The sequence below is a fragment of the Lissotriton vulgaris genome, chromosome 6, assembly GCF_964263255.1.
Source record: "Lissotriton vulgaris chromosome 6, aLisVul1.2, whole genome shotgun sequence".
Classification (NCBI taxonomy): Eukaryota; Metazoa; Chordata; class Amphibia; order Caudata; family Salamandridae; genus Lissotriton; species Lissotriton vulgaris.
In genome coordinates this window covers 242,916,820-242,943,252 of record NC_141694.1, presented here as the reverse complement: position 1 = coordinate 242,943,252, position 26,433 = coordinate 242,916,820, and positions in this window count along the sequence as shown.

Genomic DNA, 26,433 nt, shown 5'->3' with positions numbered 1-26,433 from the left:
TCAACATATATCAGCCTCCTCAGCCACCCTCAGGAAACATAGGGGATTAGGATATGTCTCCCGCACCCCCTTATACCTAGTACTTTAATTAACGAAGCACAAAATGGCGAATTCCCGTTTCGCTACCAGTTTGCGGCCCAGTTCGCGGCCCGTGAAGCGCTTCTACCGTGAAAAATCATTTTTTTTTTATTTTCCCCACGGGACCCTTTAATAACCCCAACAACATTCCTAGGGGGTCAAGAGGGGGATACCTTGCCCCCTTTCATTAAATTCCCCCTTAGTTTTTCACCTTTTCTTCTCTCTCGATCCTACCGAGAGACAAGATGGCGGCCGCTCCGGACTGTCACGCAGCAAAAAAAAAAAAAAAGCTCACGCACAGCCGCTGGAAGAGATGTATCAACATATATCAGCCTCCTCACCCACCCTCAGGAAACATAGGGGATTAGGATACGTCTCCCGTACCCACTTATAACTAGTAATTTAATTTACGAAGCACAAAATGGCGAATTCCCGTTTCGCTACCAGTTTGCGGCCCAGTTCGCGGCCCGTGAAGCGCTTCTACCGTGAAAAATCATTTTTTTTTTCTTTTCCCCACGGGTCCCTTTAATAACCCCAACAGCATTCCTAGGGGGTCAAAAGGAGGATACCTTGCCCCCTTTCATTAAATTCACCCTTCGTTTTTCACCTCTTCTTCTCTCTCGATCCTACCGAGAGACAAGATGGCGGCCGCTCCGGACTGTTTAGAATGTTGACAGACACCGGAGAGCCAATCAGCTTTCTGCGCGCAAAGTTCCGATAAGCGAAAAGTAAGCGGACCGGATCGCTGCCCAGAGCGCTGTTACAGATATATATCTTGATTTAAACGTTAATTTCTCAAAAACTACTGGAGCACATATATTGAGACCTAGCAAAGGCACATCGGGCTAACAGTCCCTACAATTTTGCCAAGTTTCGTGCAAATCCATTCAGCCGTTCGAGCTAAAAGTGAGTCCAACCGCCCTATGGAAAACTCAATGCAAAAAACGCGTTTTGGGACCCCCCTTTTTTCTCAGCCCCCCCTTGACGAAACCCCACCAAATTTTCAGGAGCTGCTCAGAAACAAAATGTGCCATTTTCCTGAAAATTTCAGCCGATTCCATCCACAAACGCCAAAGTTATTAGACATAGAATTTTCAAAAGTCCCATAGGGAATTAATCCTAACTATATATACCTACTGGCGATAGCCAGTAGGTAATATATATACGTTTTTGAACATTAAAACAAATTCACGGGAGTTGCTCACCCACCGCGTCCAATATGCATATGATGTCATGCGCTACCGCGCGTCCGTCATGTCGAGTAATACGTACATCTCACGTATGCGCCAGGAGTCATGTACAAGTCGCATAGCGACCGCGTTGGAAAAGTCATACTCGTCGCACACCCTACACCCTACACGGATCCTATACAGCAATCCTAAAATAACGGACACGTTTCGCGCAGTGAATAAACAGGGTGCGCGACTCGCAAAAAAAAGGAAATAAATAAATAAAAATAATTTAAGTATATTACGAACAATATAAAATAATGACAAAATATATATTTTTTATTTAAAACAAATTTTATAAAAAAATATGTGTAATGTAATTTAAAAAATAGCATATCATTCACAAAAAAACATAGGTTTTAGATATGTTATAGTTAGGAATTAGCATAGGTTTCAGACATGTTATAGTTAGGAATTAGCATTTTAAAAACCTTAGAAATTCACTGAAAAAAACATAGGTTTTAGGGGTGTTATAGTTAGCTAGACATTTCACTCGTACAAAACCAATAAAATTCCCCCATTACAGTTAGTTGTACTAACTATAACTCACATGCCCACAATCCACTGCTGATGATGAAACATATTACATCATTCATGACATGGTCAGTGACATAACTGTACCATATCTGAAATCGTCACAGCATCCAAAATTCAGGAAAGATGAAACAGACCCAGTCAAATAAGTGCAAATATTTATTCCATAAATGTGCCACGCACCGCCATGACGCGTTTCAGCCCCAGAAAGGCCTTGATCATTGAAAATATAATTAAAATATCATTTAAAAAAAATTATATTATGAAATAAAACATTCAACTATTTCAAAATGTTTAAACTTAGGTTCCCAATACAGTAGGTGCAATAGTAGGGAAAGTGTTGCATAGCGGAGTGGTAAAAATTATTATTCCCACACAAATGAATCCAACAGTAGTAAAAGTGTTGGATAGCAGAGGGATTCCAATACTATTCCCACTCTAGTGCCTGCAACAGTAGGGTAAGTGTTGGATAACAGAGATGTAAAAATGAATATTCCCACTTCAACGAGTGCAACAGTAAAGAAAGTGTTGGGTAGCAAATGGGTAAAAATTACTATTCCAACTCCAGTGAATATAACAGTAGGGAAAGTATTGGATAGTGAAGGGGTAAAAATGACTATTCCCACTGCAATAAGTGCAACAGTAGGGAAATTGTTGGATAGTGGAGAGATAAAATACACTATTCCCATTTCAGTGAGTGCAACTGTAGGGAAAGTGTTGGATAGCGGAGGGGTTAAAATTATTATTCCCACTAGAGTGAGTGCAAGAGTAGGGAAAGTGTTGAATAGCGGAGGGATACAATTTACTATTCATGCTCCAGTCAGTTCAAATATAATAACACCAAAAAATGTAAACATCAAAAGAATATTTAAAAAATCAAGATAAATATTAAAATATATATAAATATGTTAAAAATTAGAATATAAATACATTTAATAATGTTGATTACGTATGACAAATACCTACAAAGAACATATAAAATAAAATCACACATAAACTTCAAACAAATAAATATTTTTAACTAAAAAATATTTACAAACAAAAACATTAATTATCACATACATTTATTCATTTTATTTCCTACCCTATAACACCACACAAATCACAACCCACATCTAAATTTTAAATTAAATGTACTTCCAATCAATCAATCAATCAATCAATCAATCACAGTATTAATAAAGCGCACTACTCGCCCATGAGGTTCTCAAGACGCTGGGGTGGAGGCTACTGCTATTGCTCGAAGAGCCAGGAGACTCCTGAAGGTGAGCAGGTCCTGGGTCTGCTGTAGTCGGGTTGGGAGGGTGCTCCAGGTCTTGGCAGCGAGGAAGGAGAAGGATCTACCTCCGGAAGTGGTCCGTTGGACTCGAGGGACGGCAACGAGAGCGAGATTGACAGAGCGGAGCTGGCGGGCGGGGGTGTAGAAGTTGAGTCTGCTGTTCAGGTAGGCTGGTCCGGAGTTGTGGAGTGCTTTGTGTGCATGGGTGACGAGCTTGAAGGTGATCCTCTCATTGACAGGGAGCCAGAGCAGGTCTCTTAGGTGGGTGGTGATGTGGCTGCGACGTGGGAGGTTGAGGATCAGTCGGGCCGAGGCTTTCTGGATGCGCTGTAGTCGATGTAGGTGTTTGGTTGGAATTGCAGCATAGAGTGCGTTGCTATAGTCCGGCCGGCTGCTGACGAGGGCTTGGGTCACTGTTCTCCTGGTTTCGACCGATATCCACTTGTAGATCCTGCGAAGCATGCAGAGGGTGTTGAAGCAGGAGGAGGAGGTGGCTTGGACATGGAGAGGGAGGAGTCGAGGATGAATCCCAAGTTGCGTGCATGGTCTGTGGGTGTGGGTGCTGTTCCCAGTGATTTCGGCCACCAGGAGTCGTTCCAGGCAGATGGGGTAGGGCCGAGGATGAGGACTTCCATCTTGTCTGAATTCAGCTTCAGGCGGCTGTTCCTCATCCACTCGGTGACGGCCTTCATACCCTCGTGGAGGTTGGTTTTGGCGGTGTGCGGGTCCTTGGTAAGGGAGAGGATGAGATGGGTGTCGTCGGCGTAGGAGATGATGTTCAGGTCGTGTTGGCGGGCCACTTGTGCGAGGGGGGCCATGTAGATGTTGAACAGTGTCGGGCTGAAGGATCAGCCCTGGGGTACGCTGCAGATGAGGTCGGTTGATTTGGCTTGGTAGGGTGGGAGGCGGACTCTCTGAGTTTTACCAGAGAGGAAGGAGGTGGTCGAGTCCAGGGCTTTGTCCCGAATTCCTGCTTCTTGGAGGCGCGTTCTTAGTGTGCGGTTGCAGACCGTGTCGAAAGAGACCGACAGGTCCAGGAGAATGAGGGCAGAGGTTTTGCCGTTGTCTAGTTGGCATCAAATGTTGTCTGTGGCGACAATGAGGGCTGTCTCAGTGCTATGGTTCCGTCTGAATCCGGATTGTGACGGGTCTAGGATATTGTTGTCCTCGAGGTGACGGGTCAGTTGTACGATTTTCTCGATGACCTTCACCGGAAAAGGGAGCAGGTAGATGGACCTGAAGTTCTTGAGGTCCTTGGGGTCCGCCTTGGGCTTTTTGAGGAGGGCGTTGATTTTGGCGTGCTTCCAGCTTTCCTGGGAATGTCAATGAGTTAAAGGAGATGTTGATGACCTTTCGCAGTTGGTGTACGATGGTAGCGCCTGCTTTGTTGAACACATGGTGTGGGCAGGGGTCTGCTGGTGATCCTGAGTGGATGGAGTTCATGATCTTGCATGTTTTCTCGTCATTGACGTTGGCCCAGGAGGTCAGTAGGTTGGTGTCGTTCGGGGTGGGGTCTGTCGTGGTCGGGGCTGGCGAGATGTTGAAGCTATCATGGATGTCAACGATCTTGCGGTGGAAGAAGGTGGCCAGTGAGTTGCACAGTTCTAGTGAGGGTGGCATGTCGTTGGTGTTGGCGCTGGGGTTGGTGAGTTCCTTCACGATGCTGAAGAGTTCTTTGCAGTCACGTGCGTTGTTGTCAAGGCGGGTTTTGAAGGAGGCTCTCTTGGTCGTTCTGATGAGTTGGTGATGTCTGCGCGTGGCGTCCTTGAAGGCAGTGTGGTTGTCTGACGTGCGGTCCTAGAGCCATTTCTTCTCTAGCTTCCGACATGTGTGCTTGGAGGTCTGGAGTTCTACGGTGAACCAGGCGGCCTTCTTGCTGTGGTGGGTGATGGAGGGATTATTTATTGGGCAAGAGTTTTGGCGCAGTCTTCGATCCACTGAGGTTTCGGGCTGCGGTGTCTGGGTCGTGGGGTCGCTATGTGGGTTCAGGGCGAGGGCGGAAGTCAGCTGGTCCTCTGTGGCTCTGCCCCAGCAGTGACGCGGCGGCTGCTGGGTGTGGTGGTGCGTGGTTGCCTTCTCGAAAGTGAAGTGGTCGGTCCAGTGGAGTTCGGTGGTGTGGTTGAAAGTGAAGTGGGTGCTTGTGGAGAAGATGGGGTTGAGCGTGTGGCTGGTTGCGTGGGTGGGATCAGTGACGAGTTGTCAGAATCTGAGTTTGGCGAGGTTGTCGATCAGGGTGGCAGAGTTGGTGTTGTTGTAGTTCTCGAGGTGGTAGTTTTGGTCCCCGAGCAGGATGTAGTCTGTGGAGGAGAGTGCATGGGTGCTGGTGAGGTCGGCGATGGAGTCGCTGAACAGGGCCCGGGGTTCGGGAGGTCGGTAGACGAGTGTTCCTCTGAGAGTGGTGTTGGGGTCGGTGTGGATATGGAAGTGGAGGTGTTCGGCAGAGTTAGGAGAGTCGTCTGCGAGTGTGTGGACCTGGAGTCTGGACTTGTGTACGATGGCTATTCCTCCTCCGATTCCGTTGGCGCGATCCCTGCGGGTGATCTTGTATCCATCTGGGATGGCTATGGCGATGTAAGGTGCTGAGGAGGTCTCGGTCAGGAATGCTACGTCTGGTTCCGTTGAGTCCAGAAGGTCCCACAGGTTCTGTCGCTCGAGAAACTGCAGATGTGGCAGGAGAAGGGTCTGTGGGTGCGTTTCGGGGCAGCCTGAAAGCAGCGGTAGTTCTGGCCGGTGTTGAGAGCGAGGAGGGTGCTGACGTCGTAACTGAGTCTGGTGTTGCGGGGTGCGCGGGGTCCAGGGGTTCTGGCGCTGGGTGCGGTCCAGGCGGGGACAGGCGCAGACGGGCTTGCCTTTGGCATGCCAGCGGCGTCCGCTGTGTTTCTGCGCGGCGTCCTCCATAAAAGTCAAAGTCGTAGGGAGAAGCAGCTGGGAGGCGGGAGCGGTGCGGCCAATAGGAGGGTCACAGAAGGCAAATGGGGCAGGGCCGCAGGGGGGCAGTGGCGGTACGGGTCACAAAAGGCAAAAGGGGGCAGGCCGCAGGGGGCAGCGGTGGGAAGCGGGGGCGGGGGCGGGGGTGAAGCAAGGCAAGGAGCGTGAGGGCAACAAACAATAAACAACGCACTAGGGAGCGATAAGAGCAACCTAAAAACAAAGCAGAGAATAATTAAGGGTCAAGGGTCACACTCACTGCCACGCGGCACCCTCCATAAAAGGACAAGTGGGAGGGAGGAACAGCTGGGAGGCCGGAGCGGGGCGGCCAATGGGAGGGTCACAGAAGGCAAAGGGGGCGGGCCAAAGGGGGCATCAGCCGGACAGGTCATTAAAGGCAAAAGGGGGCTGGGCCGCTGGGGGGCAGCGGCAGGAAGCGGGGATGGGGGGTGAAGTGAGACAAGGAGCGTGAGGGCAACAAACAAAGTGCTAAGGAGCCCTAAGAGCAACCTAAAAACAAAGCAGAAAATAATTAACAGTCAAACCACGATGCAGGCAGGCAGCACAGGGGGGCACACCAGAGGTAAACTCACGGCAGCGGCAGCATTGGGCCAGAGACACGCGCGCACAGGAGGAGCCGTGCGGCGTGGGGAGCGACCTGAACCTGCGAGTAGGTCAAGGGTCACAATTCCATAATTACCATTATTTTTTACCAATAAAAAATAGTAATACCTAAATAAAAATACAAGTAGTAAAAATGTATTAATTAGCTCCCTACAATTTAACCTTATAATCCCCACAACACACAGCTACAATTAAACTGTAAATAAATGAATTACACAATACTTATTTTTAAATAAAAAACTATTGCTATTAAACGAAAAACTAAAAAGTAAGTAAAAAGTATTTACTACCCATCCTTTCCCCTTTGAAAGTAAAAACCACACGCAGAAAAATAAACAATTACCCTTAATGAATATCAATTAATTACTTAATATTAATTAACAACTATTTATTAATTAATGAAAAACAAATTACTTCGCCATATTTACCACTATAAACCCCACAACAAACACCTAAAAGTAATTACACAATTTCCATATTAAAATTACAATCAATTAATTAATATTTATTAACAAGCAATTAATTATTTAAACATAAATTACTTCTTACCCTTCACCCCAGAAACCACACAACCCACACCTAAAATTAAACACACAATTGCCATACTTAATTTTAAATAAATTAATTATTATGAATTAACTACTAATTTTTAACAAATCAAAAATAAATTACATCCCAGTCTTTACCCCTATAAACCCCAAAAATATGCACCTAAAATTAATTACACTTAGCATAATTAATTTTCAATAAACTAATTAATGTCAATTAACAACTAATTTTTCAATAATTTAAAATAAAGAACTTCCCACCCTTTACCCCTTTGAACCCGAAAACATGAACAAAAAATGAATTGCACAGTTACCATAGTTAATTGCCAACTAATGAATTATTAATAATTAACAACCAATTATGAATTAATTACTAATACATTACTTTACCCAATTAACACTATAAAATCTCAATTAGATAAATAATAATAAACAAAAAATAATCATTAATGTAATATAATTAAATTCTTTCCCACCTATTCTCTATAAACCCACAACCTGCTACAGAACTAAAAAATGCAAAATTCAATCAGAACTAATAACTACTAAAAATGTAACGCATACTAGAAAATATAAATAATTCTTATAGAAAAATAATACATCACATACAATTAAAATATATACTAAAATACATACCACTAAATAAACAATCAAAATTTTAAACAACTTTATTTTTGCAAACGATATTATTTACTTCCATATTTCTAAAATCGATGTGTGCCAAGATCAGTATGGCCTGCTTCATCTTTATTCCATAGAATGATATGGATGATGAGAAATTAACAACTGCCATCCAACCGTTGCACCACTTACAATGAGACATGCGTGAAGAGGTGCCCCTGAGCAGGAGTAGTTTTCGAATAACTCACCTGGCTCCCCTGGTGGATCTTTGATTTGTGGAAATCACTGTTTCCAGTTTTCATTGCATTTTTGTTTGTGTTTGGGTCTGCACAATTAGGGATCAGCTGCTGTAGAAACGCAGTCATCAAACTGGGAAAAATGCAAGGAACTAGGAAGGTAGTATTTGTCGAAAGCAAGCATAAAGAGGAACAGGTCCTAAATAAAGTAACTGTCAAAAGGTATGAGTGGGATAGTGTAGTTGGAAAATCAACTGAAGGGGGAATGTTAATATGGAATAAGTTTATGCTAATGTGGAGAACAATACATTCATTTATAAGAACAAAATTGCGACTTTATTAACAACATCTCTCATTGTGAACTCCGCATCAACCCTGATTTACAAATATGTATCCAGGCAAGCTCTGAGCCTAAGGAAGTCTTATATCAGTCCCACAGATAGGCACAGCAACAATACAATGGTCAAGGTGTAGTGTAGTTCCTATTTTCCCAATAGGCTCTGCGCATTGGAATAACATAAACAGCAGTGTAGACATAGGACTGAGGTCATCTAGGTCTCTACTGACTATGTTAAACTTAATTTAGGTTTGCGCCAGCTAGCTCAGAGGTCACTGGAAACTTCCTTGAATGAATAGGGAGGGATGAACTTCCCTGGCTCAGACAAGAAGGGATTCAGTTTCCGACAACCGCATAAACATGACAACTTTGCTCCCTCAGAATAAGAGTGTATCTCTAGAGTCATGTGAAAACAATAGACAGCTATTTCACTCAGTCAGCAGTGCATACTTAGTTTCACCAGAATGCAGAGAATTAGAGAGACAGGCGTTTTCAATAAAAGGTGTTATTTCTTGAGCAGTCTTCTTCCTCATGCAAGAGAAATGAGTTGCCAAAATTGCAATTCTTAAAGTAAGGTAAATTGCGTACAGTAAAAGTAGTATTATGAAATAATACTGTAAAAGCATTAATATGGTTTCTTAGCCATATGATACTTTAAAATGGATAAAATATATACATACACAAATACATTGACTAATGTACTCAGCTGGTGCTTCTAACTAAGCCTACCCCGGTGTACCTGACCTAAGCCTAATACATGGGAAGGGATGAGTAAGTAGCAGTTTAAGTTAAATTGGTTGAGATAGTTTTGCCAAGAATCTGCATCAAGAATTCTCTTAAGGGTTTTGTCAGCTCCGTACCTTGGTAATAGAATGTGGGAGGTCTGGTATCTCTTTCCTCAGGACTAGATCTCTCAGCAACCTGCAAGGGTAGGCTGGAAACACTGGAGCAGGATTTTCTCGGCTGGAGAAAAAGACAGCGTCTCTCTCAGTGCGTCAAACGGGAGGGGCGGCTTCCGTGGGCTCTTGCATCAGCTGGGCTCTCGGGCAAGTAGATCGCCGCTCTGCTCCAAACCACTGTGTGTTTGCTTAAGGCAACTATTGGTATTTTATACCTGGAAGGTGCCGGGTTTGACGGAAGGTTGGACATAAGACGTCACTAAGAACTAACAGTTCTTTCTGGACTTCAGGAGTTCTTGTTCAAATCAAAACAAAAGCAGGGGGGATTTTCCCGGGCTGCTGGAGGCTTGCTTTGTTTAAAGAACGTGTTGTGCTTTCTAGGAGTCGATGGGAGTAGCTGTGCTGTGCTTTGGACTGCATGGGCTATTACTGAATATGGATCTGATTCTTATGCCTTTATCAGGATATTATTGATTATAACCTCACAAGGGCATAAATCGGGAATATTGAATTAGGGTCCTAGATATAAACACGACACCCACTCCACGGATTGATGTCCATCATTACAAAAAACTAAGCAATAGTAAACATTCAACGATGCATGTGTGTTTTCTGACCCACCCCAAAATACATATTTCTTATTTGAAATGGTATAAGGTAAATATACGAAAATTAGTGTCGGTACTGTACGCTTTTCAAGCAGTGTCATCATTCAGATAAATGCATATATATCAGCTGAATGAATTGCGAAAATTACACATGAAATGGCTCTGAATACAGAAAAGAAGGTTGAGACCATTCCATCACATCTTTATACTAATTGCAGTATATGTGCTAGAGGCTGAGGTAAAATATTGTCTTTAGTATCCTAAAATAGAAGCTCTGTTCTCTAAGAATAGTTCTACTTTAAGCAGAGTACCATGTGCCAAAAAAAAGTAAATATTTTGGAAACTGAACAAAATTAATTTTTGCTTTCAGGGGAAAAAATATTTTCTGTAGTTTTGTTTTTCAAAACTGAAGGCCGAATTCAGAGTTCAGGGAACGCTGTGTGCTCATTGTTTTTTAAGAGTTATTCTCGTTGACTGGAGAGAACATTATTTCAGAAAGACCCGCAAAAAATTGGTCTACAACTTCAGGTGAAAGTTCGACCAAGTTTGAAAATGCTGCAACTGTGCAGTTCTCTGCGTGATTGCTATCAACGATGGTTGGATCAGCAATGCTCACAGAAGGCTGTACCTGTTTGGTGCTGCTTTCCCCTCGTACCTCCCCGCCACCTAATCGTAGTGGTGAAGTCTCAATGAATGCCGTCATCAGAATCGGTAGCCGCTGGGGACAACACGATGCATGAGTCATTGCAGGACCTAGCAAAGTATCGATATCCATTGGTACTGCTGATTGTAGTGTAAGACAGATGTCCAATACGCATTCTTCTCCGCATTGCAGACATTGAAGCACAGGTATGATGCAATCTTGACAGATCGAAAGAAACCAGGTTGTACTCAGATCTTCTCCAATCGGAGGACCTTAGTGATACGGTCTCGGTATCGTATTGCTAGGATCGTTTCTTCCATCGTTGCTAGAGTCTTGTCTTTGGATCTGCTTGCCATATCGGTGCAGAAGGAGCAAAAATAAAATTCCTGACACGAGTCCCAAGATTAAGGGTAGGCCGCCAAAAACAGAATGGACAAAATTCGGGAAGATGCCCAGGACTGTTTAAAAGGGTGCTAACAGTCCCGAAAAAAATGTCTTAAATACATGTGCGATGCCACTGGTATCAGACATGTTTAAGATTTGGCTTAATATTTCTACAAAATGCATGGGGCAATTTGTCGATAAAAAGGAATGTATCTCTGATGTCCTTGCCACTTGCAGATCATACATTTCTTTTGATGACGTTAAAGGCACAGTTGTCTGTAAAAGAATAGACTTCATTCTGCTTAAAGTATCAATTCGCATAGAAGAGATATTCAACTGAGGCAATTACGCAGCCCCCACCCCCATATCTGGATTGCTGGGTGGATACAATACTTGTATACAGCAAACGGCCCTGGAAGTTACAGTTATCAGATAGGCTTTTCCTGGCAGCATGCCACAACAGTTGTGGTCACTTATTAAAACGTAACTGCCGTTAGAAAGTGGTCTAAAAAATGGCTCTATCCATTTTGCAGGCGTGCCATGCAGGTGACATGAACGGTTATTTGAAGACCCTTCGCAGGCTCCATGCAAATTAATACCTTGACACAGAAGTGTACCGCTTAGTGATTTTTTACAATTTTTACCACTAAGAGATACCTCCTTGTTCCCTTCACTATAACATCTGTGTGTTTAAGGTAAATCCCAGGTTGATTTGTATTCTTTACCCAACCTTTCATACTGGCCTGCAGGTATATACTCTTGACAGTATTTAAACTGGAAAGTTGTTATCGGAATTGTAATCGTTCCGTGTATTATCCATTCAATGACAGGTCTCTCTGACATTGTCAATGGTAATCTCTCGAGTTTTTCAATGCTCAGATTCGTATACTCTGCTCCTTTTTGTGCCAAACTGATTTGTTTATCAGTAAGGTTAAGGATACCGAATAATGACGTTGTGTTGATTAAAAGGCATGGTACGTAGCCTGAACGCAGATTTTGCAACGTCCAACCAAGCTGTACAATAGAACGTAATTGAGACTGACCATGTTGTACCATTAGTAAGTTCTGCTCTATTATATCAAAAGCAGAGGATACAATGCTGTCCAGTGAATATATTCTGGAGGACAGAGTCGTTAACCCATTGTCCACAACAGAAAGTGATTTTTCCAAATTTATACGATCAATTTCTCGTATTTTTTCTGCTGTTTCAATTTGTATTACTTTCCATGCTTCGTTGTACGCAGCGTATATACCGGCCGCTATGAAACATTTTTGACGCTGCTTGCTTGGTCCCATTATGAATTCACGCAAGTCAGCACCGTCTTTAAGTAAAGTCAAGTGTTGCTTAATTTCAGCCAGTGTGGATTTCTCTAGCCACTCAAGGCAAAGTTTCCCTACACTGTATGTTGTAACTATCCCTGGATGTCGTCTCTGGGAGTATCTAGGGTCTGGTCTGGTCATTTTGAACCCCTGTGTTTTGTTCAGGAATCTATCTTGACAGTTATTCGTGTCTGTTGGCCAGATCAACCACTTTTTCCAATCATGATGTGTTCTGTTTTGGTGTAAAATATGGGATACGTCTATCTCCACATCTGCAGTGCTGTCACTATCTGTTATGGGTTTCGGAATAGACGGTGTATTTAAGTCTTTTATCTTAGCTAGGCCAAGACAAGTAGTTTGCTGAATTGTGTCATTCAAAAATATCTATTGTTCTGGGATCATGCAGGCCATAAATAATGCTTCTAGGCCTTGTACTTGCCAATCTTTAGAACCCCAGATCGTATTTGTTTCAATGGTGTTTTTCCAAATTTCAAAACCAAATGTAGACATTTTGTCATAACATTTTTCAGAATATATCAGTTTAGTATTTGTCAACATTGTTTTCATTCCTGTTCTATTTAACACTTTAAAATAAAACGTTTCCGGAATACTGTTATTAAACCCTGAGAAGTACTGGAATTTCTCATAAAATGTTTTCGAACTGCTTTTTGGTGGACTTGGACAGTGTTCCCACTGGTTATGAGATAAAACATTTATAGGCTGAGCAGTTTTATGCAAATAGTGATCACCATAATGGTTATAACAGTATAACTCTTCATAATTTGATGAACCCTGTAAGTAATCATGTTCTGTAAATTTTGCTGACATTACTAAATCTGAAATCATATTATTAATGTTTTCAAAGTCCCAATCATCAGAGAATGTACTTGGAGTCACAAAGTCACTTAATGAAACCTTGAACTGATGTGGATATTTCAAGAGTTCAACTGGGCCAAAAATGTCATAATCAGTTCTGTCCCATGCTACCCCACCGGGTATTGGATTGGCTAAGATGTTTACTGATGTCAGTTCTCTTTTCTCGATGTGGAAGGATGTGTGAGGCTTTAGGACCAAGTTGATGTTCTGACTTGCTGTGTCCATTGTACTATATTTTCCATCAATGAATTTTCCCAAACATAATACCATGATGAGCCAAAGCAGGAGAGTAAGTACACCTAACACAATCCAAAATTTAATCCATGGTGAAATCAAATATGTTTCTTTTATTTGGTGAGAAAGATGCAGTTCTGTCAATTGTTGGAATTGTTTCCGAATTTTCATTTGCTTTTGCATTTTTCTTTGTTCCATTAGCATAGTCAGGGGCTACATCATTGTAGACTGGTGTTTCTTGATGTACTGTTGCAATTTGGGTTTCAAGAGGCACTAGTTCCATGGCATTATTGCATAATCCTTTGTTACTCACTGCTGATTTATCAAATGTGATTAGTCTCTCAGTATGAGCCTCTTGGACTGTAGCAAATTTCGGTATTCTGCTATTTCTTAGGAGTCCACTTCGCCTACTATTTATTATTGGTCACATGATTGTGGTTTTACCAGGTCGATGGAAACAACTCTGTTCTCCTTTTTACCAGCAAGGGGTGGTAGTACAACTGATCTTGTTCCGCTGATAGCTAAGACAGGTACTGCTTTCCTGTAAGAAGGCCCAAATTCCTTCTTTACCGCGATCTTTTCTCTGACCAGATCCCCAATCTTTGGAATCCAGACAGGTCTTGCTGGGACAGGTGTTTTTCCTTCAGTAGCTGTTGGCTGTTGTTTCAACTTTAGGTTACTCAGGTTTTTTCTTGTTTCATTTAAATCTTGTAATTAACCAAATGATCTTTGATATCAAAGGATTTTTCTTCTACCACTCAAGATCCTGAATGAGCATTCTAGTTCCGAACAATAGTTCGTTTGGAGTGAGACCTTTTAGAGATTTTCTTGGCAGATTATTAAGACTACGTTGGACACTTGTTAAATGTTTGACCCACCCATCACCCGAACCTAATTCCCTCACCGTTATAGATTGCTTTATGTCCCGTTTTATTCTTTCCACAACCGCATTTCCCTGGATGGAAGGGAGAAGAGTACCGCAATGCGATGCCCATGCTGTTCATGGCCTCTTTGTAAGCTCGAGAGCTAAACGCAGGACCCTGATCAGAATGTAGCATGCCAATTGCGTATGTGCCTATAAAGACTCGCAAATCTTTAATAACAGTTCTGGCATCAGCCGAGTGCTGGGGCCACATTTTTAAGTGTTTTAAGACTTTTATTAATTGTGGGACGCATTTCTCAGACTAGATTTCTGCGCTATAGATAGCCTCATGCTATCTAATAGTGGTATCTGGGCTACAGGCTGGTCAGGTTCACAACTGCGATCTCTGTTGCAGTCCTTGCAATTTCTTGCAAAATAGTAGATATCTACGCTCATTCCCGGCTACCAGGACTCTGAATGTAGTTCCATCAGAGATTTCAGGATCTCTTGGTGCCTCAGACCCAACCCCATATGTGCTTCTTGTAGTAAGAAGATTCTCCGCTTCGTGTTTGGAATTACTCTATCCCCCACTCCAGGGATTCGAGCAAACGGAACGGAGTTTGCATCAATTATGTATGTATTACTGAGTGGATAGTTGAGAGGTAATGCTGCATAATCGCCTTTTAATGAGGCTTTTACTGCCAGCATGGTTTCTCCATCTATTTGTTTTTCTGAACGCTTTTCCGTGGCTACGGAAGCCGGTTGAACCGCTTCCGCTGTGGCTGTGTTAGCCAATGAATTCCCTACAATGCTGTCCAGTGAATATATTCTGGAGGACAGAGTCGTTAACCCATTGTCCACAACAGAAAGTGATTTTTCCAAATTTATACGATCAATTTCTCGTATTTTTTCTGCTGTTTCAATTTGTATTACTTTCCATGCTTCGTTGTACGCAGCGTATATACCGGCCGCTATGAAACATTTTTGACGCTGCTTGCTTGGTCCCATTATGAAATCACGCAAGTCAGCACCGTCTTTAAGTAAAGTCAAGTGTTGCTTAATTTCAGCCAGTGTGGATTTCTCTAGCCACTCAAGGCAAAGTTTCCCTACACTGTATGTTGTAACTATCCCTGGATGTTGTCTCTGGGAGTATCTAGGGTCTGGTCTGGTCATTTTGAACCCCTGTGTTTTTGTTCAGGAATCTATCTTGACAGTTATTCGTGTCTGTTGGCCAGATCAACCACTTTTTCCAATCATGATGTGTTCTGTTTTGGTGTAAAATATGGGATACGTCTATCTCCACATCTGCAGTGCTGTCACTATCTGTTATGGGTTTCGGAATAGACGGTGTATTTAAGTCTTTTATCTTAGCTAGGCCAAGACAAGTAGTTTGCTGAATTGTGTCATTCAAAAATATCTATTGTTCTGGGATCATGCAGGCCATAAATAATGCTTCTAGGCCTTGTACTTGCCAATCTTTAGAACCCCAGATCGTATTTGTTTCAATGGTGTTTTTCCAAATTTCAAAACCAAATGTAGACATTTTGTCATAACATTTTTCAGAATATATCAGTTTAGTATTTGTCAACATTGTTTTCATTCCTGTTCTATTTAACACTTTAAAATAAAACGTTTCCGGAACACTGTTATTAAACCCTGAGAAGTACTGGAATTTCTCATAAAATGTTTTCGAACTGCTTTTTGGTGGACTTGGACAGTGTTCCCACTGGTTATGAGATAAAACATTTATAGGCTGAGCAGTTTTATGCAAATAGTGATCACCATAATGGTTATAACAGTATAACTCTTCATAATTTGATGAACCCTGTAAGTAATCATGTTCTGTAAATTTTGCTGACATTACTAAATCTGAAATCATATTATTAATGTTTTCAAAGTCCCAATCATCAGAGAATGTACTTGGAGTCACAAAGTCACTTAATGAAACCTTGAACTGATGTGGATATTTCAAGAGTTCAACTGGGCCAAAAATGTCATAATCAGTTCTGTCCCATGCTACCCCACCGGGTATTGGATTGGCTAAGATGTTTACTGATGTCAGTTCTCTTTTCTCGATGTGGAAAGATGTGTGAGGCTTTAGGACCAAGTTGATGTTCTGACTTGCTGTGTCCATTGTACTATATTTTCCATCAATGAATTTTCCCAAACATAGAACCATGATGAGCCAAAGCAGGAGAGTAAGTACACCTAACACAATCCAAAATTCAATCCATGGTGAAATCAAATATGTTTCTTTTATTTGGTGAGAAAGATGCAGTTCTGTCAATTGTTGGGATTGTTTCCGAATTTTCATTTGCTTTTGCATTTTTCTTTGTTCCATTAGCATAGTCAGGGGCTACATCATTGTAGACTGGTGTTTCTTGATGTACTGTTGCAATTTGGGTTTCAAGAGGCACTAGTTCCATGGCATTATTGCATAATCCTTTGTTACTCACTGCTGATTTATCAAATGTGATTAGTCTCTCAGTATGAGCCTCTTGGACTGTAGCAAATTTCGGTATTCTTGTATTTCTTAGGAGTCCACTTGGCCTACTATTTATTATTGGTCACATGATTGTGGTTTTACCAGGTCGATGGAAACAACTCTGTTCTACTTTTTACCAGCAAGGGGTGGTAGTACAACTGATCTTGTTCCGCTGATAGCTAAGACAGGTACTGCTTTCCTGTAAGAAGGCCCAAATTCCTTCTTTACCGCGATCTTTTCTCTGACCAGATCCCCAATCTTTGGAATCCAGACAGGTCTTGCTGGGACAGGTGTTTTTTCTTCAGTAGCTGTTGGCTGTTGTTTCAACTTTAGGTTACTCAGGTTTTTTCTTGTTTCATTTAAATCTTGTAATTAACCAAATGATCTTTGATATCAAAGGATTTTTCTTCTACCACTCAAGATCCTGAATGAGCATTCTAGTTCCGAACAATAGTTCGTTTGGAGTGAGACCTTTTAGAGATTTTCTTGGCAGATTATTAAGACTACGTTGGACACTTGTTAAATGTTTGACCCACCCATCACCCGAACCTAATTCCCTCACCGTTATAGATTGCTTTATGTCCCGTTTTATTCTTTCCACAACCGCATTTCCCTGGATGGAAGGGAGAAGAGTACCGCAATGCGATGCCCATGCTGTTCATGGCCTCTTTGTAAGCTCGAGAGCTAAACGCAGGACCCTGATCAGAATGTAGCATGCCAATTGCGTATGTGCCTATAAAGACTCGCAAATCTTTAATAACAGTTCTGGCATCAGCCGAGTGCTGGGGCCACATTTTTAAGTGTTTTAAGACTTTTATTAATTGTGGGACGCATTTCTCAGACTAGATTTCTGCGCTATAGATAGCCTCATGCTATCTAATAGTGGTATCTGGGCTACAGGCTGGTCAGGTTCACAACTGCGATCTCTGTTGCAGTCCTTGCAATTTCTTGCAAAATAGTAGATATCTACGCTCATTCCCGGCTACCAGGACTCCGAATGTAGTTCCATCAGAGATTTCAGGATCTCTTGGTGCCTCAGACCCAACCCCATATGTGCTTCTTGTAGTAAGAAGATTCTCCGCTTCATGTTTGGAATTACTCTATCCCCCACTCCAGGGATTCGAGCAAACGGAACGGAGTTTGCATCAATTATGTATGTATTACTGAGTGGATAGTTGAGAGGTAATGCTGCATAATCGCCTTTTAATGAGGCTTTTACTGCCAGCATGGTTTCTCCATCTATTTGTTTTTCTGAACGCTTTTCCGTGGCTACGGAAGCCGGTTGAACCGCTTCCGCTGTGGCTGTGTTAGCCAATGAATTCCCTACAATGCTGTCCAGTGAATATATTCTGGAGGACAGAGTCGTTAACCCATTGTCCACAACAGAAAGTGATTTTTCCAAATTTATACGATCAATTTCTCGTATTTTTTCTGCTGTTTCAATTTGTATTACTTTCCATGCTTCGTTGTACGCAGCGTATATACCGGCCGCTATGAAACATTTTTGACGCTGCTTGCTTGGTCCCATTATGAAATCACGCAAGTCAGCACCGTCTTTAAGTAAAGTCAAGTGTTGCTTAATTTCAGCCAGTGTGGATTTCTCTAGCCACTCAAGGCAAAGTTTCCCTACACTGTATGTTGTAACTATCCCTGGATGTTGTCTCTGGGAGTATCTAGGGTCTGGTCTGGTCATTTTGAACCCCTGTGTTTTTGTTCAGGAATCTATCTTGACAGTTATTCGTGTCTGTTGGCCAGATCAACCACTTTTTCCAATCATGATGTGTTCTGTTTTGGTGTAAAATATGGGATACGTCTATCTCCACATCTGCAGTGCTGTCACTATCTGTTATGGGTTTCGGAATAGACGGTGTATTTAAGTCTTTTATCTTAGCTAGGCCAAGACAAGTAGTTTGCTGAATTGTGTCATTCAAAAATATCTATTGTTCTGGGATCATGCAGGTCATAAATAATGCTTCTAGGCCTTGTACTTGCCAATCTTTAGAACCCCAGATCGTATTTGTTTCAATGGTGTTTTTCCAAATTTCAAAACCAAATGTAGACATTTTGTCATAACATTTTTCAGAATATATCAGTTTAGTATTTGTCAACATTGTTTTCATTCCTGTTCTATTTAACACTTTAAAATAAAACGTTTCCGGAACACTGTTATTAAACCCTGAGAAGTACTGGAATTTCTCATAAAATGTTTTCGAACTGCTTTTTGGTGGACTTGGACAGTGTTCCCACTGGTTATGAGATAAAACATTTATAGGCTGAGCAGTTTTATGCAAATAGTGATCACCATAATGGTTATGACAGTATAACTCTTCATAATTTGATGAACCCTGTAAGTAATCATGTTCTGTAAAATTTGCTGACATTACTAAATCTGAAATCATATTATTAATGTTTTCAAAGTCCCAATCATCAGAGAATGTACTTGGAGTCACAAAGTCACTTAATGAAACCTTGAACTGATGTGGATATTTCAAGAGTTCAACTGGGCCAAAAATGTCATAATCAGTTCTGTCCCATGCTACCCCACCGGGTATTGGATTGGCTAAGATGTTTACTGATGTCAGTTCTCTTTTCTCGATGTGGAAAGATGTGTGAGGCTTTAGGACCAAGTTGATGTTCTGACTTGCTGTGTCCATTGTACTATATTTTCCATCAATGAATTTTCCCAAACATAGAACCATGATGAGCCAAAGCAGGAGAGTAAGTACACCTAACACAATCCAAAATTCAATCCATGGTGAAATCAAATATGTTTCTTTTATTTGGTGAGAAAGATGCAGTTCTGTCAATTGTTGGAATTGTTTCCGAATTTTCATTTGCTTTTGCATTTTTCTTTGTTCCATTAGCATAGTCAGGGGCTACATCATTGTAGACTGGTGTTTCTTGATGTACTGTTGCAATTTGGGTTTCAAGAGGCACTAGTTAATGGCATTATTGCATAGTCCTTTGTTACTCACTGCTGATTTATCAAATGTGATTAGTCTCTCAGTATGAGCCTCTTGGACTGTAGCAAATTTCGGTATTCTTGTATTTCTTAGGAGTCCACTTGGCCTACTATTTATTATTGGTCACATGATTGTGGTTTTACCAGGTCGATGGAAACAACTCTGTTCTACTTTTTACCAGCAAGGGGTGGTAGTACAACTGATCTTGTTCCGCTGATAGCTAAGACAGGTACTGCTTTCCTGTAAGAAGGCCGAAATTCCTTCTTTACCGCGATCTTTTCTCTGACCAGATCCCCAATCTTTGGAATCCAGACAGGTCTTGCTGGGACAGGTGTTTTTTCTTCAGTAGCTGTTGGCTGTTGTTTCAACTTTAGGTTACTCAGGTTTTTTCTTGTTTCATTTAAATCCTGTAATTAACCAAACGATCTTTGATATCAAAGGACTTTTCTTCTACCACTCAAGATCCTGACTGAGCATTCTAGTTCCGAACAATAGTTTGTTTGGAGTGAGACCTTTTATAGAGTTTCTTGGCAGATTATTAAGACTACGTTGGACACTTGTTAAATGTTTGACCCACCCATCACCCGAACCTAATTCCCTCACCGTTAGAGATTGCTTTATGTCCCGTTTTATTCTTTCCACAACCGCATTTCCCTGGATGGAAGGGAGAAGAGTACCGCAATGCGATGCCCATGCTGTTCATGGCCTCTTTGTAAGCTCGAGAGCTAAACGCAGGACCCTGATCAGAATGTAGCATGCCAATTGCGTATGTGCCTATAAAGACTCGCAAATCTTTTATAACAGTTCTGGCATCAGCCGAGTGCTGGGGCCACATTTTTAAGTGTTTTAAGACTTTTATTAATTGTGGGACGCATTTCTCAGACTAGATTTCTGCGCTATAGATAGCCTCATGCTATCTAATAGTGGTATCTGGGCTACAGGCTGGTCAGGTTCACAACTGCGATCTCTGTTGCAGTCCTTGCAATTTTTTGCAAAATAGTAGATATCTACGCTCATTCCCGGCTACCAGGACTCCGAATGTAGTTCCATCAGAGATTTCAGGATCTCTTGGTGCCTCAGACCCAACCCCATATGTGCTTCTTGTAGTAAGAAGATTCTCCGCTTCGTGTTTGGAATTACTCTATCCCCCACTGCAGGGATTCGAGCAAACGGAACGGAGTTTGCATCAATTATGTATGTATTACTGAGGGGATAGTTGAGAGGTAATGCTGCATAATCGCCTTTTAATGAGGCTTTTACTGCCAGCATGGTTTCTCCATCTATTTGTTTTTCTGAACGCTTTTCCGTGGCTACGGAAGCCGGTTGAACCGCTTCCGCTGTGGCTGTGTTAGCCAATGAATTCCCTGCAACGTGAACGCCATCACGTCGATGACTCAGTGCGTGTATCTGGCCGAGAAGCATGTAAACACCCATGTGTCCAGTTTCATAGAGGTGACAGGGGGTCTGGACCCTTCACAATCTGGGTTCAGGCCCAACTACAGCACCAAATCTGCACTCCTCTTCGTGACCGATAACATCAAGATGTCACAGGATAGAGGAGGGTCGATGATTCTGGTGCTGTTAGACCTGTCCGCCGCCTTTGATACTGTGTCTCATGACATTCTTCTTGGCCGTTTGCGGAAAATGGGTATTGGAGGTGTGGCACTGTCCTGGCTAGAGAGCTTCCTCTCTGGCCGCTCACAATCTGTCAGCTTGGGCCTTTATCGCTCCACCTCTAGGGTGCTCACTAAGGTGGTGCCACAGGGCTCATGCCTAAGCCCCACATTATTTAATGTGTACGTGGCCCCCCTCGCTGAGATTGTGAGAGAGTATGGGTTCACACCGGTGTCATACGCCGATGACACCCAACTCCTCTTTCCTTTCCACTCTCTTACTTTTGATGTTAAGAACAACTTTGCCGAGGGCATGAGAGCAGTGTCCAACTGGATGGCTTCCAACTGCCTCCAGTGCAATGTCGTGAAGACCGAGGTAATGCTTTTTGGGAAAGCCAGTATACTCTGGTCTCCCGACTGGTGGCCCTTAGATCTAGGACCTGTACCCTGCCCAAAGCCGTCAGTCAAAAACTTGGGAGTGAAGCTTGACCAGAATCTAACCCTAAAAGAGCATGCAAATTTTATTACAGGAGCATGTTTTCGAACAATTGGTCTGTTGATGCGAGTCTTCCCTCTTCTACCTGACATCCACAGAAAGACCCTTGTACAGGCCTTGGTGATAAGTCGGTTAGATTACTGCAACGGCCTTTTAATATCAGCTAATGAGGATGCATTGAAACGATTGCAGTTGGTCCAAAACACGGCGGCTAGATTGATTCTTAATGCCCCCACAAGAACTCCGTCTAAACCCCTCTTGAGGGAGCTCCATTGGCTACCAATACGACAACGTATTACATTTAAAATTTGTTGTACAGTGCACAAATGCCTCTTTGGAGATGGCCCCAAATATCTTGCTCAAAAATTTCATTTATACAAACCGGATCGTCTTCTACGATCTAGCAACCAACTTCTACTGGAAACTTCATTAATTAAGAAGACCAGACAAGGGGGTCGTGCCCTATCACTTATAGGACTGACTCTGTGGAACAAACTTCCCATCAGTCTTAGATAAATCACCAACCACCTCTCCTTTAGGAAAACCTTAAAAACACTTCTGTTCCAAGAAATATAATCCCCTTATAGCTTTCCCGCAGAGGCACTGAAGTCTGTTATCCACGGCGAACAAAGCACGGAGATACCCCTTACGGGTCGAGTCCAGCGTGATACAAGAAATTAAATAAAAGAAAATAAATATCACGTGAGTCTTTCGTAGTTCTTTCTTTAAAAGAACTACTTGTTTCCAAAGCGTTTTATGCTTTATTGTGGCACCTGTGTCATCTTTGTAAACGTTTTTGATCCCTGTCTGCATGTATGTATGTATGTATGTATTTTGTTTTTGTAGAGCGCCCATTTCACCATTAGGTCTCATAGCGCTGGCAGAGGGTATGGGAGATGCGAAAGGGAGAGGAAGTTATACTGTTGTCTTGAATAGAAGAGTTTTAAGTTCTCTCCGAAAGATTTTGTGATTCTGATTGGATCTTAGGGCTGAAGGCAGGGAGTTCCATGCCAGAGGACCAACCTTCGAGAAGCTCCTGTCTCCATTTCTAACAGTACGAACTCTAGGTATCTTCAAGAGATGTTTATTTGAAGATCGTAATGTTATTTCTGGGCAGTATTCTTGAAGTTTGTTTTTTAAGTATTTCGGGCCTTGTCCATTTAGTGATTTATGCACTAGGCAGCAGATCTTAAACCTTATGCGCTTTCTGACTGGAAGCCAGTGCAGTTTTTTCAGGCAAGGGGCAGAGGAAGTGCGTGGAGGTAGGTCGAGGGCCAGTCTGGCTGCTGCACTTTGGAGTGTCTGCAGTTTACTTAGTGTGCCCTCGTTTGCATCCGCGAGGAGAGCATTGCCGTAGTCAAGGCGGCTAGTAATTAAGCCTTGAATCAATGGTTTGCGATAGCACAGGGGTAGCCATTTAAATATTTTCCTTAAGGTCCTCATAAGACCTATGCAGGTGTGTACTAATTTGGTTGTATGGGGGACCATGGACAGCTTGTCATCAAGGGTGAAGCCCAGATTCCGAACAGTATCTTTAGGGGATGGGCAGGGACCAAGTTCAGTTGGCCACCACTCTTGGGACCAGATGGATTTGGCCGCACCGAAAAGCATTATTTCGGATTTACCTGCATTGAGCATTAGGTAATTGTTGGTCATCCAGTCCTTTATTTCTAGCATACAGTTCCTAAATCTCACTTTGGTCTCTGTTGGATCAGAGCCAAGAGTTATAAGAATTTGGGTATCATCGGCGTACGACAGTGTGTCGAAGCCGAAGTCCCTAATTATTTTGGCCAGTGGTGATACATTAACATTGAATAGGGTTGGGCTTAAAATTGAGCCCTGAGGCACTCCCTTATCATTGTCAATAGCTTCTGATGAAAAAGGTCCTGATTTGACCCTAGAGCTGCGGCCTGTGAGATAGCTCTGGATCCAGCCAAGGGCTTGGCCTTCGACACCTATCCCCGCTAGTCGCTTTAATAGGACTCTGTGGGATATGGTGTCGAAGGCCGCCGAGAGGTCTAACAGGATGAGAATAGCCGACTTTTTGGAGTCCAATGCCAACCGGATATTGTCAACCACCTCTATCAATGTAGTCTCAGTGCTATGGGAAGCTCTGAATCCTGACTGTGAGGAATCTAATTACGAGTGACTTTCAAGGAATTTTACCAATTTTGCATTAATAATAGATTCTATGGATTTTCCAAAGAGTGGTAATAAAGATATGGGGCGGTAATTAATCGGTTGCTTGGGGTCTGCATTATTTTTCTTAAGGATTGGCCTCACAATGGCTTCTTTCCAGGGGGTGGGGAACCAGGCACGAGTTAGGGACATATTAAAGATGGAGGTCAATGTGGGGGCCAGGGCAGGTGCTAGTTTCGCTAAGATCTGGGCGGACGCTGGGTCTTTGGGGGAACCTGATTTGGCCTTTTTTAGTATGTTGGTTACCTCATCCTCAGTGATTATTCCGAAATCAGCTAAATGTTGCTGTGTGGGGTTTGTGGGGGGATCAGCCTGGTATATTATGCCTGTTTCTGTGGGAAATGATTCATGGATTGTGTTAATTTTACTTTGAAATAGGTGGCTAGTTCATCGGCCCAGTCTTGGGATCCCTGAATGGCCTTTTGGCAAGCAATAGGGTTTGAGAAGTCTTTTACAATTGCATAGAGTTCTTTCTGTGAATTTCCAGCTGCTTTAATTTTTTCCCCAAGATAGGTTTTCTTGGCATTGGCAATTTTGTTCATATATTCTTTATGGGCAGTTTTATAGTGTAGTTTATCATCAGTGTTTTTTGATTTGCGGCATTTACGTTCAGCTTTCCTGGTGAGTTGTTTAATAGTTTTCAGTTCAACAGTGAACCAAGGTGATTTCAGTTTCGGGCAGTTTATTAGGCGCTTAGGAGCTATAGTGTCCAGGGTATTACTAATAGCGGAGTCAAGGTCTAGGACCGCTCTATCTAGCTCAGTGTCCTCAGTTATTCTCGAAGGGGCAAAAGTTTTGACAAACATTTCTAAGTTAATCTTTTTCCATGGGCGGCTCATCTTTTTTTCTTTAGAGTGGACATGTGGGGACTCATTTGTTTTAATGATGAATTTCATTGTCACATGGTCTGTCCATAAAACAGGAATTAGTTCATTGATATCCAAGTCCTGATAATTGGTACATATAATATCCAGGGTGTGACCCGCTTTATGTGTGGGGTCAGTTTCGAGTATCCTTAGATCTAGGGACTCAATACTATTCATTAGCTCCATTGTGTACGGGTCATCGTGTATTTCCATGTGATGGTTCAGATCGCCTAACAGGAGGACATTTTTACAGGCTAGTATATGAGGTGCCAGGATGTCGACTAGCTGGGCGGCAAAATTAGCCTTGGTCTCTGGGGGTCTGTAAATCAGGGCTCCTTTCCAGGACTCATTACCAGTGAGGATAAGGGAGAAGATTAAAAACTCTCCCCAAGTCTCGAGATGAGTGGAAATGATGTTAATTTCAATCTCCGTTTTATAAATTATTGCGGTCCCTCCCCCTCGTTTTCCAGTTCTATCTAGTCTGACTATTTTATAGTCAGAGGGCAAGGCAGCTGCTATGTCTGGGTCAGATGTTTCTGATAGCCAGATTTTGGTTATAAAGAAAAGATCTGGGGTTTCTTGATCGAGTAAGTCCCAGATCTCTAAGGAATGCTTAGGGAGTGACCGCACATTTCAGTAAAGGCAGGTCAATGGTTTACAAGTTGGAGGGGGGCCAAGGTTGATAGAAGACGCAACGATAGCTGAGTGGGGCAAGTTAAAGGACAGGAGCTCTTTGCGAGTATAAGTAATCATATTTAAGAGTTGTGGAAATAGCAATTTTAGTAGCTGTTAGGCAACGATGGGCTGTCAGGAGTTCAAGGAAAAAAAATTGGCCTGTCGCCGGCCTGGTGCGGACAGGCGCAGACAGGCAGGGCTTGACTTTGGCGCGACTTAGGCGTGCTGCCTGCGCGTCGCTGCGCGAGTCCGCTCTACGCACTCAGCTATATACAGGAGTGGGCGGCACCGCCTTCCGGGGAGTCTGTAGCGCTGACCGGTGTAGGCTACCGGAAGCGCCGTAGGGTAAACAAAGAGCCCGCCGTGCCCGCGGCAAAAGCCAAGACGGATCGGGTACACTTAGTAATCAAGGGCCAGGTTTAAATTACTGCATTAACAAGTTGTCACACATATGTGAAAATGCTGACAGCACGGCGCGGCGCAGCACAATTAAAGTGAAGGTGCAGGGCGACTTTTAAATCAGTCAGACGCGATGTATAATTTTACAGTTCTAAAGTGCTCGAGTGCTCTGTGCTAAATGCTGCGTTTAGGTTTTTAAAATTCAATTTGCAGTTCCAAGTTTTAAAATTTGATTTGCAATTCATACATCAGATTCGAAAAACATACAAGTTTTAAAAATCATCGCTGGTTAAAATTCAACAGTACAACAAAGCAAGAGCTGCCTCGCAATCATGCAGTCTCTTTACCCTCTGTCTGGGCGAGTCCGCTCTACGCACTCCGCTATATGCAGGAGTGTGCGGCACCGCCTTCCGGGGAGTCTGTAGCGCTGACCGGTGTAGGCTACCGGAAGCGCCGTAGGGTAAACAAAGAGCCCGCCGTGCCCGCGGCAAAAGCCG